This window comes from Bidens hawaiensis, unplaced genomic scaffold, assembly GCF_021521415.1.
Source record: "Bidens hawaiensis isolate Kalapana, Puna unplaced genomic scaffold, B.hawaiensis_p1.1 tig00006520_1, whole genome shotgun sequence".
NCBI classification, from domain to species: Eukaryota; Viridiplantae; Streptophyta; class Magnoliopsida; order Asterales; family Asteraceae; genus Bidens; species Bidens hawaiensis.
Window position 1 is genome coordinate 227860 of NW_027491437.1, and position 11705 is coordinate 239564.

General features: G+C 32.4%; 1 pseudogene; it reads left to right on the plus strand.

Moving 5' to 3' along the window:
• Window positions 1–6653: 6653 nt before the first annotated feature.
• On the plus strand, window positions 6654–7844 carry LOC143632681 (transcription factor MYB58 pseudogene; annotated as a pseudogene).
• Window positions 7845–11705: the final 3861 nt, after the last annotated feature.

Below are 11705 nucleotides of genomic sequence, written 5' to 3' on the forward strand. Positions count from 1 at the left end.
TCTCTTTCCGCCTTCTTTTCCCTCTTGTCGCCGTCCCGCCCTTAAGCCTTGTTTCCCTCCTGTCCTTTGTTCCTTCCCGCCTAAGGTTGTCTGCGCAGCTCCACGCGCCAGACCCCTTACAAGGAAGCCTGCGTGAAGACCACCTGTTACTGCGTTATGCGAGACGAACTGTCCCCGCAGCGCGCTAAGGATTTTAGTTCTTCCCGCGGCGCGCTATGGATACCGTTCTTCCCGCGACGCGCTAAGGAATATAGTTCTCGCGACGCGCTTAGAATTGAAGTTCTTCCCGCGGCGCGCTTAGAAATGTAGTTCTTCCCGCGACGCGTTAAGGTTGGTTCTCTCTGCCTTCGCCCTCGCGCGAGCGCGCGAAGCTTTCTCGCGCGTGCGCTCGAATCTTCTAGCGCGAGCGCTCCAGCTTTCTCGCGCTATGTCTTGAGTCTTTTCTTCTGTTTAATCCAGCTGTTGTGTTGTCTTATCTCCGTGCTGTTGACCTAATCTGCTTTATGTCTGAAAAGTTACTTTCGGCGCAGCATGCGCACCAACCCCATTGGTTGGCAGAAAAAGTGACTGACATTATATTTTGAGATCTGCTTTTTCTATGCTTGACCAGTACCTTTATCTGAACCGCCCATGCCTTTTTACTGTTCCCTGTCAGCCTTTTTCTCTTTTTCCCTGCTGCCATATCTTTTGATATCTTCTACTTTTCGGAACTTGCTTTTGATATCTTTTGTTATCTTTTGTTTTGTCTTGTTCTGTTTGCCTTGGAATCTTTTCCCCTTTTTCTGGATTCATGTCTCCTAGGGTTTCTCTATATATAATAATGTTATTTTCCTAACACATCACACACAAACACTTAATTTAACCTCCTCCTTGCTCTCTCTGCCGTCTTCCTCTCTGCCTCCGTCTTCCTCCCCGTTCTGCCCTGCTTTACCGGTAATATATAATATAAATTATATATAATAATTTACTTATAAATTATGCTAACTTATAATTAAGACTTAAAACAAATTATTAAAACAATAATCTTATTTATAGGTTAACTTGTGCTTGTTTAAAAGTTGGTTCTTGCTTTATCTTACACCGCATCGTTTATCAAGTGAGTAATCTCGTACCTAATCCCTTTTTATTTTAATGTTTTGGGATGTTCATGTGTTCGTACAAACTTAGAGTCTTAAACTGTTTATGAACTTTAGTCGCGCAGTATCCCATGTGTTGAGGACGTAGACTTGGCTGTTTATTTGTATGTGTGGATCATTAACCGTCTTGTCGGTCTATTCCGCAGTTCTCATGGTACCATTAGATGAACACGGGAGAACTATCGTTTATGATTTTCTCTTTAGTTTACACTTGCACAGTCTTTCTTGTTTGTGAGCTCAATTGTGAGCACTGGCAGTCTATGAATCTTAGAGTTGGTCCCGATCAGATTACACCCTTGTTGAAAACCAGACATACACATGTTGCGCGCAGATTTATTGTTATCTATGTATTGTATTAAACTTGATTTCTCACCAACACGCAAGTGTTTGACGTTTATTTTAACACATGTTCAGGTTTGCAGTAGCTGTTTTGGAGCTCGAGGACACGTAGGAAGTTTTCTTTATTTTGGACCTAGATTAAAATGTATCAAGACAAGTTATTGCTGTTCGAATATTATGATTTATAATATATTGATTTATGATGATTTATGTTATCTTATGTTTACTTTGCGCGTGCGCGAATGAATGTATTTATTAAATATTGACACCCAATAGTGTCACGAGTAATGAAACAATATGTGGCGCCCCGATGTATAATCCGCCTTTGGTCGGGGTGTTACAGAAAGGAGCCCGGGTCGACGTCCGGGCCGGGTCTGAAAACATTGATGCTAACTCAGCCGCCTTCTAAGGACTTTTATTCGTCTTTTTTTTTTGTTTATTTTCAGCAAAATAGTTTCGCTTTGACCTCTCAAGTTAGCAATAGTTTAATTTACCCCTTATTGTTTTACGAAGGGTAACCGTTCTTAGTTAAGGTCCGAGAATAATAAATATAATACTATAGACGACCAATCAAAAGAAAGTTTGATAATGATATATAACTCTTGTAAAAAGTATGCATGCATCTTACATAAATGTTGGTTTTTAAACAAAGAAGCGATTTATTTAGACATCTTTATTTAAAATGGTTATTATCTTTTTGATGAAATTAAAAATTATATAACTAACGGTGGCATAAGTGTTAAGCTGATAGTAAGTTGATTTTGGGGGCGTGAGGGATTGCTCATTCTATTTCCTTATGACTTATAATTTATAACTTATAACTTATAACTTAGAAGTTACAACTTTATGAGTGGATAAGCCGTAAGTTACAACTTTATAACTTATATAAGCTATAAGAAAGTTAAATAAGGAATTCCAAACACACCTTTTACATATAAAGAAATCATTTATCACAAAAAATAGATAGTAAGTTGATTTTACAGTTGTAAAATGTATAAATGCATGTTTCACTTATTCATGTCTTTCGGTGTTAACATTTAAGTTGTAAAAACTAAAATAATAGAAATAAAAATAGTTGTTGTAAGACAAAAGAACAACTATTATCACAACTTTAAGTCGGTGGCAATGAATTTTCAACGTATCCAAACACTTGTAACATATAATTCAAATACAGGTTAAGAAATACATTTTAAGCTATGATGAGTCATAACACAGTGATCGATTCTACAACTTCCAACAAGTATATTTGTATTTAAACAGACTGAATGGTAATCCTTAAACTAGTAATCACTTCAAAACGACCACACACATATGTGTGTTTTCGATTAAACAAGTCATTTGATTTACCACGTGTGGTTCGTTCACCTGAGTTGATGTACTTAAAAATTCTCGTTGTATGCTAGTTCAATTATAATACATGTGTGTGTTTCCATTCAAACACGTCATTTGATTCACCGTGTGCTTCTTTCACCTAAGTTGATGCACTTAAAATGCGCGTTGTATGCCTGATTCAATTATATATGAAATCAATCCGCTACAATATCAATGTGCGGTTTTTAATTATATCGTAAAGAGTTCATGCTGCTTATGACCTAATGTACCTTTTCCACGTGGTTAACACTAACCTAGGAACATTAAAGGTTGGTACAAGAGTAGGCTAGAAGGTGTACGTCACAGAAATAACATGACATCATAACTAAACACATGTATAAATCTATATGTACATGTAAAACATGTTTATATAAAAACTACAACACAACAAATCGTTTGGTATTCAATAAGGATGTATCTGTTAGAATCATCAACTGATACCATGATACCTTTTTAAGAAACCCTACTTTAAATAATCCAATGATACGAAGTCATGGCACGAATCCTATCATACACTTAAATCACTTTTTTGGTATTTTTCACATTAAAATGCATTCAACTTCTTGGCATTTGCCATGTGACATGTGGTACAAATTAGGGCCCTTTTGGTGCATGTGAATCACACATCAAACCAAACATTTTTTAAGGTACCTAATTGTGAAATAGCCTTGTTTTAGTATCCAATGATGCTCCATCATTGAACTTATGGACTAAATATGAGATTTGAAAATTTCAAACCATCAAATTTGTTGGAAGCATAATTTGGGGCCACGTCGGTTGAGTGCGAAAAGAAGGTTTGCCATCACAATAAAAAAACGTGATTATTACGTTAATAATCTTCTTGGAACCTAGGTTGGTCAATTCTCGTTTATTAAATAGAAGATTCATGTTCAATTTTTTTTGAGCAACAAGTCTAGCTTGATATTTGTTGGGCCATATGGAATCGGAAAATTTTGATCACACTACGTTTACTTTGACTATATCATAAAAGAATCAAACGGTTAGTGAACCGTTTAACTGAGATTTCGTTTACACCATTTTATTTAATTAATGAACATTATGAACTACATAATTTATTTTTATAGACGAACGAACACGTATACATGTCCAATTCGTGAATTGATGTTTATGTTTGTTTACCTTTGTTTATGTTTGTTCACATGTTCATTTAATTAAGGGAACATGTCTTGTTTAATAAAATATTAGAACTATCCTGCATGTGCTAAACACCCCCTAACTAAACTTTACCCACTATTGCACTCACCACCTAAGATGAGGGACTATCTAGCAAATTTTTAAACCCCCCCCCCCCCCCACACACACTCTTTTCCTTCCCGTCGGCCTCCATACCCCCCCCCCCCCTCTTGATTTTGGTCCTCTAATTCAACCGTCAATCACGGATTTGACCATGTCTAAACGATAATTAATCAAAAACGCGTTCCAATCAATCCCTAATTGTGTTAATTGACATCAAATTGATAGCTAACGACGAAGATGTTAAACCGCGGCTTATGTGGGATTCGTTGCACTATAAATACGTGACCATAACTCAATTAATTGGTCATACACCATCCCCTATCTATCACGAACTTAAGCCCTAAGTCAATTGCAGCAAATCAGATTGAAATTGATCGATTAAATTGTGTTCTTAGCCGAAAACCCTAACTTATTGTTCATCTTCAATTCAAAACCACATCAGGTAATTTTTAGTAGATTCTTGGTCGGATTTTCGTCCTCATCACCCCTCTGTCAATTTTAATTGGCGGAGGGCGTAGAGCCTTAATTGAAATCTAGTGTTCTTAATGATTTGGGGGAAATCAGCGTCTGTGTTTATAAACAACCAAAATCAATCTTTAACTAATGTCCAGACTAGAGCAACTGGTTGTACTTGCTTTTTGAGGGCAAGAGGGTCGAACCGACCCGTGGTGCTGGTTCGATCCCCCCAGGCCTGGTTTTTCATATATATATGTGTGTGTGTGTGTTTGTGTGTTTTGTTATTTATTTTCTTTTATCTTTAGTATTATTATTATAGTTTAAACTTTATATTTAGTAAAACTAATATTATTTTTAATCGTTTAAACGAACCGAGCCTCTTAAACATTCAATATATATATAGGGCAAGGATTATAAGAGAACACTTTACAAATTGAGAATTTTGAAAACCATTTTAGAGCATTAAAAAAACCTCTAAAAAATATTTAAAAAATTATAAAACAAAAAAAGAAAAACAGAATAAAAAAACCAAAATTCTTATATTTCATTTCGGTTTCATAAAAAAATAAAAAAAAACAATCGTATTATACCTATACATAGGTATATAATTTCATTTAATCTTCAGTTACGTAATGTACACATACGTACATTGTCATTTACCATAAATTATATATATATATATATATATATATATATATATATATATATATATATATATATATATATATATATGTGTGTGTGTGTGTATGTGTACATATATGTACATATTATACATATATGTATAATTTTAGCTAAACCAAGAATTTTTTTTTCTTTTTTCTTTTAGAAACCGGGATGATAAATAAGAATTTTGGTTTTTTTACTTTTTTAATTTTTTGTGTTTTTTTATGATTTTTTTTAGGTTTTTTGTGATCTAAAATGGTTCTCATAGTTCTCGATTCTCAAAAAGTTTTCACATGATCCTGATCCTATATATATGTATGTATGTAAAGACACATTTATAAATTTATATTGTCTCGATTTAAAAACCTAATATTATTTTTTTTAAAGATAATTAAACTAAAGATAATTTTACTCGCCTAAATGAATCGATTATCACTAAACTTTCAATTGATTATTGATTGCTTTATGAATTTTGTGTTTACTGCTTTATGGTTGGTTGGTATCTCATCCACATCCTCATAGTATAATCATATGTCGTTCGAATAGGCATATCTGAATCTATTGACATGTTCGAAAAGACACTTTTGTTACTTTTATTTTATGTTGTTATTGGTTGCGAATTCGTCCGAGTAGACATGTCCGTATTCTAGTGGCATGATCGAAAAGAGACCTGTACTTGCTAAAATTAATTGATGCAATATTCACATACGCAAGGAATTGTTTATTATTATTATACAAAATCATGGTTACTCGTTCAACATGTCTTATTGACAAATTATTTTTACGTATAACACAGGTTGTTATAAGAAGTTATTTGAAGTGAAGACATAGATTTAGACATTAGGCTAAAAATTATAAAGTTTAAATGTTGTATTAAATTCTTTTAATTGTTTGTGTACGATTTATTTGAATAAATAAATTTAGATATTGACAGTTATAATTACATGTAGTGTTTTTGAGCTATGATACAAATTATGTCGCGCCTCGGTATTTTTCACCGCAAGTTGGGATGTGACACTGTTTGTATTACGTGTTTATCCTTTGATTAATAAGAAGATTTTGAGTTTGTGACATTTTTCTATGAAACGTGTTACTAAAAAAACACTTACAAAATTATAATCAATTATTCAAAACCAATATTTAAATGAAACCAACAATTTATATTTAATCGTACACATGATTCATGACTACAAGTCAAACATACCTCACTGATTGGTTACTAGATGGATATACATACTATATATTTATAAATTCTTCCATTGACCAACGTGCATGCAGATGGCAAAACAAAATTATATACCTTAGAACTTTCACGATGGGTAGAACCAGGTAGACCCAGTAGTACGTATTTAATTGTTACAATAGATTATTATATATAATTTGCATCCACTCAAATCACTCCTACACCGTATTCGACAATTAAATGTAAACATGATCAGAAGCCCAATTAGCGACATGAACACATGTCTAAAGAAAGGTGCATGGAGCCATGAAGAAGTTCAGAAGTTGATTGCTTATATCAACAGGTATGGCATCTGGAACTGGTCCCAAATGCCAAGATTTGCAGGTAAATATTCAAAACCCTAATTTTGATAGATAGATCTTACGTGATCATATTGAAGTTGGAAGTAGAATTTGTGAGCTTTCTTTATTTGGGATACTATAGGCACCTTACTTGCCAAACCAGGACCTTTTGAGCTAAAGAAGCTTAAATAGAACTGTCCTTGTCTAAAAGATTTGGCACCTTTTCAGCCTAAGTAGCCTGACCAGGCACCATCTTAGCCTAGTTGAGTCGGCTTTGGTCGTGGCTTGGCTTGCTGCTTGGTTGGCGACTTGAGTCGCTTAAGGAGGTGCCGGGTTAGATTCTTACGGGTCCGCCCTAGCCTAAGTGCATGTGGTACCGTCTTAGCCTAGCCCCTTTTTTTAATTAGTCTCCTCTCTAGTCTACTCGTGACACGTGCCACTTTACGGATGGTGCCAAGTCATTATTCATTGGAAACAAGGTTTTTGAAGGGGTTATCATCCTATTGGTTTTCCCTATTTTGAGATATTGAATTTGTTTGCTTATTTTGGAGAAGTTGAAGTAAAAAAAAATGCCTATTTTGGAGATTTCCCCCCTTTTTTATTTTGTTTGTAGGTTTCTCTAGGAGCGGCAAGAGTTGTAGACTCCGATGGATGAATTACCTAAGACCTAACGTAAAGAGAGGAAACTTTTCCAAGGAAGAAGACGAAATCATAGTCCATTCACATTCGGTTATTGGCAACAAGTATGCGATATGTCAATTCGGTTTGGGTTGATGATATTTGCTTAAACAATAAACTGTGAACATATATAGTGATTATCTCATGTTTTTGCTAATCTATTTAGGTGGTCTACAGTTGCATCCAAACTTCCTGGAAGGACTGATAATGAAGAGAAAAACCATTGGCATGCCTGTCTCAAGAAACATGTGAGCAATTACAACATGAATATGGAAAAAAACCCAGAACAGTAAGGGCACATCATCGGAGTTCCCACGTGACAACACTGACGAAATAAAACCGCGTGCTAATCATGTTAATAACTTTTTTTAGTGTTGCTTGAGTTCTGAAGATGATAACTTGTCAATTGATATTTACTAATTACTATACACTAGTGTTTCATTGGATATCAAATTCGAATCTTTTTGCTCGGTTAATTGTTTAAAATGCTTTAGCTTATTATTGCTAATCTCAAGCCCGGATTAAAAAAAAAGGTTTATAGCAATGAAATTTGAAAAATGGCTACGAATTTTTATTACACTTATTATAATTAATTAAAATTTGTAAAGACTGGTGTTGGGTCAATAATTAAAATTTGCGTTACTCAAATAAGCTCTAACTAAACTGTTCTTATGTGAAGAACAGATCACAACTAGTACAAAATACTGCGATTTAGATTATCAAACAAGATTTTATATCAATATAGAACAAGAACTGCTTTCACTAAACAATATGAAACCCTAGAATAAATCGTCTAAGATGAACGGGTTTGAGAGAGAATATTATGAGAGGTGGGCAAACCGAGTTTTTTCAGGAACTGGGTGAGAACCGGTTCCAATATAATTGGGTTTTTTACTGAGTTTTGGCTGGTTTTGGCTGGGTCGGGTCTAGGTTTTGCTCAGATAGAGGTGGAACCAGCACCGGTGGGTTCGCTTTCTCTGATAAATTGAAACCCGGTTCGTACCCACATGCCGGGTATGCCGGGTTTGGTTCGAGTCAGGTCTGGACCGGGCTTTATGCCCACCAAAATTATGAATACGTTCTTAATTCCTGAGCACAATTCTTTATACGCTGAGACATGAAGAAGCCCATCCATCAGCAAGTCCAGCAGCAAGAGAGCAATGAGCCGATGAGTCCAAGCTAAGCCAAGCCCATTAGTCATCCAAGCTAGCCCATCCAGAATCTCCAATCAGGCTCTCGCGAATTAATACATCCGAGCATTCTCAATCCGTTCCCCATCTCTATCCCTATAATTACACTAAAAAACACTACATTTCTCTTTCATGCTTAATTAAATAGTATTTTTTATATATTTATCATTACAGTTTTCTCTCTCCTCTACTCACAACCAATCCAACAAATATTAAAAAATAAATAGGGAAAACAATGTTTCCCCAAATGTTTCCCCAAATTTACAAAAAATCACTACATTTCTCTCTCCACCCTATAATTTACACTCACAACCACTCATCACCCCACCCTATAATTTACAAACTTCCCTCACATATTTATAGAGAATAGGATGAGAATGCTCAGAATATATTCGGATATAAATGCTCACACTTTTCAACTCCCCACCCAACTTGATATCTAGATACAACACATAAACCTAACTTTTTAACCATGCTAGTATTTTGAATTACCAATAATCCTTGAAGCATTTACATATATCCCTCTTCATAACTTTTCTTATTACATATTTTCCTAATGCTAAACTTTAAATTGTATGTTTACCCTTCTTAAACCACATATATTAAAAATATCTCCTCATTTCATTTAAATTAACTAACTAAATGACCATTTTACTCTTAATGAACTATTTACATATATCCCTTTCTTAATAGTAACAACTACATATATCCCCAATTTAAACCCAAACCGAGTTGGTTTTAAGACGAATATGTCGAAGCTAATAAATTCAATTGTGGTCGATTTTTTAATCGCTAGTAAATATAAAAAAAAATTACATGGTTTATATGTTCAACATTTCTAACATGAGGAATCAACAAATCATATCACATAATATTATATAAAAGGATTTTTACATATATCTCTTCCCTAAATTATATCAAATAATTACGTATTAGTTATTTATAAAATGCACTCATACGGTTATATAATATATAAAATTTTAACTGCTTTTCAATAAGTAGGTTATGAAATAAATTTATTTAAATTGATTTTATCAATTACAATAAAAAATGCATTAAAAAAGTGTCAAAGTCAAAATGTCAAATTACGTAAAATTCACTTGAGTTCAAATAAATATAGGGGTATTTACGTATAGTTGTAAAAAGGTAAAATGGTAATTGAATATAAGAAGAGGAAATATGTAATTTAAGGTTTAACATTGAAAAAATATGTAATAAAAGAAGTTAGGGAGATGATAGCTAATTGCTTCTTATATCCTGCGATTTAACAAAGCAAAATAAAAGTGTTAGTTTATATTAGAAAAAAAACATCTAACTAATATATTAAAGCAACACAATTTTGTCTACATGTCTTTCACCTAGGTTGTCCATATAGGCTTCCATGTCATCAACCTTCCATAAATATATTTTCCACATATTCTCAATAAAATTTTAATCAATGATATTGACTTTTATATTTTTGTAACTTATTAATGTAATTATGATATTAATTCATTATTGTTAGAATTATAAATATTATTAAATTTACTATGTTTAAATTATTCATTGCTTCTTTTTTAAAAGGTACATGCTTAATTCAAAAATCATAATGCTCCCCATCATTTGTAACCAGATTCTTCGCCTCATCTATAACCGGTTCTTCATGATTTGTCGGTTTCATAATCCAAACAACATCAAATATGTTCATCGTTTGCAATTATCATACATGATTTATATTTTAGTGTTTAATCGATTTTTGTGAAGAACAACATCAACTTGATTCACTGTTATTGGATTTAGGGTTTAACTGCATGATTTTTTATACTAACCATTAATATGTTTGATATTTAATATATTCCTATTAACCGATTTATGTTTTAATCTATTTAGGGTCTAAAGGTATGATTTTTTTTTTAAATTATCGGTTAGTCGATATGATGTTTAATATGTTTGTTACTTAAAATTATGTTTATATATTGTAATTTTTTGTTCATAATACTCCTTTTTCCAAGTTTCACTAATATTAATTTATTTTTATGACTTATCAATTTAAAATTTGAAAATCTTATTATATATGGATAGGAACCTAACTGTTATAATAATTAAAATATTAGTTTATTATATTTAACAAATTCCTTTATTTGGTATAATATTAGTCAAGCAATAGTAACCGATTTAACGAGTATTTAATCTAACTAATATATTAAAGCAACACAATTTTGTCCACATGTCTTTCACCTTGGTTGTCCAAATAGGCTCCCATGTCATCAAGCTTCTATAAATCTAATTTCCACATATTCATCATAAAATTTTAATCAATGATATTGACTTTTATATTTTTGTAACTTATTAATGTAATTATGATATTAATTATACTAAGTATTGTTAGAATTAAAAAACTTATTAAATTTACTAGGTTTAAATTATTCATCGTTTTTTCTTTAAAAGACACATGCTTCGTTCAGAAATCATAACGCTCCCCATCGTTTGTACCAGATTCTTCGCCTCATCTATAACCGGTTCTTCATGATTTGTTGGTTTCATAATCCAAACAACATTAAATATGTTCATCGTTTGTAATTATCATGTATGATTTATATTTTAGTATTTAATCAATTTTTATGAAGAACAACATCAAATTAATTCACTGTTGATTTAAGGTTTAACTGCATGATTTTTTATACTAACCATTAATATATTTGATATTTAATCTATTCCTATTAATCTATTTATGTTTTAACCTATTTAGGGTTTAAAGGTATGATTTTTATTTTTAAATTATCGGTTAATCGATATAATGTTTAATATGTTTGTTACTTAAAATTATGTTTATATATTGTGATTTTTTGTTCATAGTACGCTTTTTTCCAAGTTTCACTAATATTAATTTATTTTTATGACCTGTCAATTTAAAGTTTGAAAATCTTTTTATATATCGATAGGAACTTAACTGTTATAATCTAATCTAACTAATATAAAAAAGCAACTCAATTCTATCCACGTGTCATTAATCTAGGATGTCCACATAGGACTCCACGTCGTCACATTTTCATATAATTATTTTCAACATATTCACAATTAATTTTTGGTAACATTAAACTTTTATTTTTGG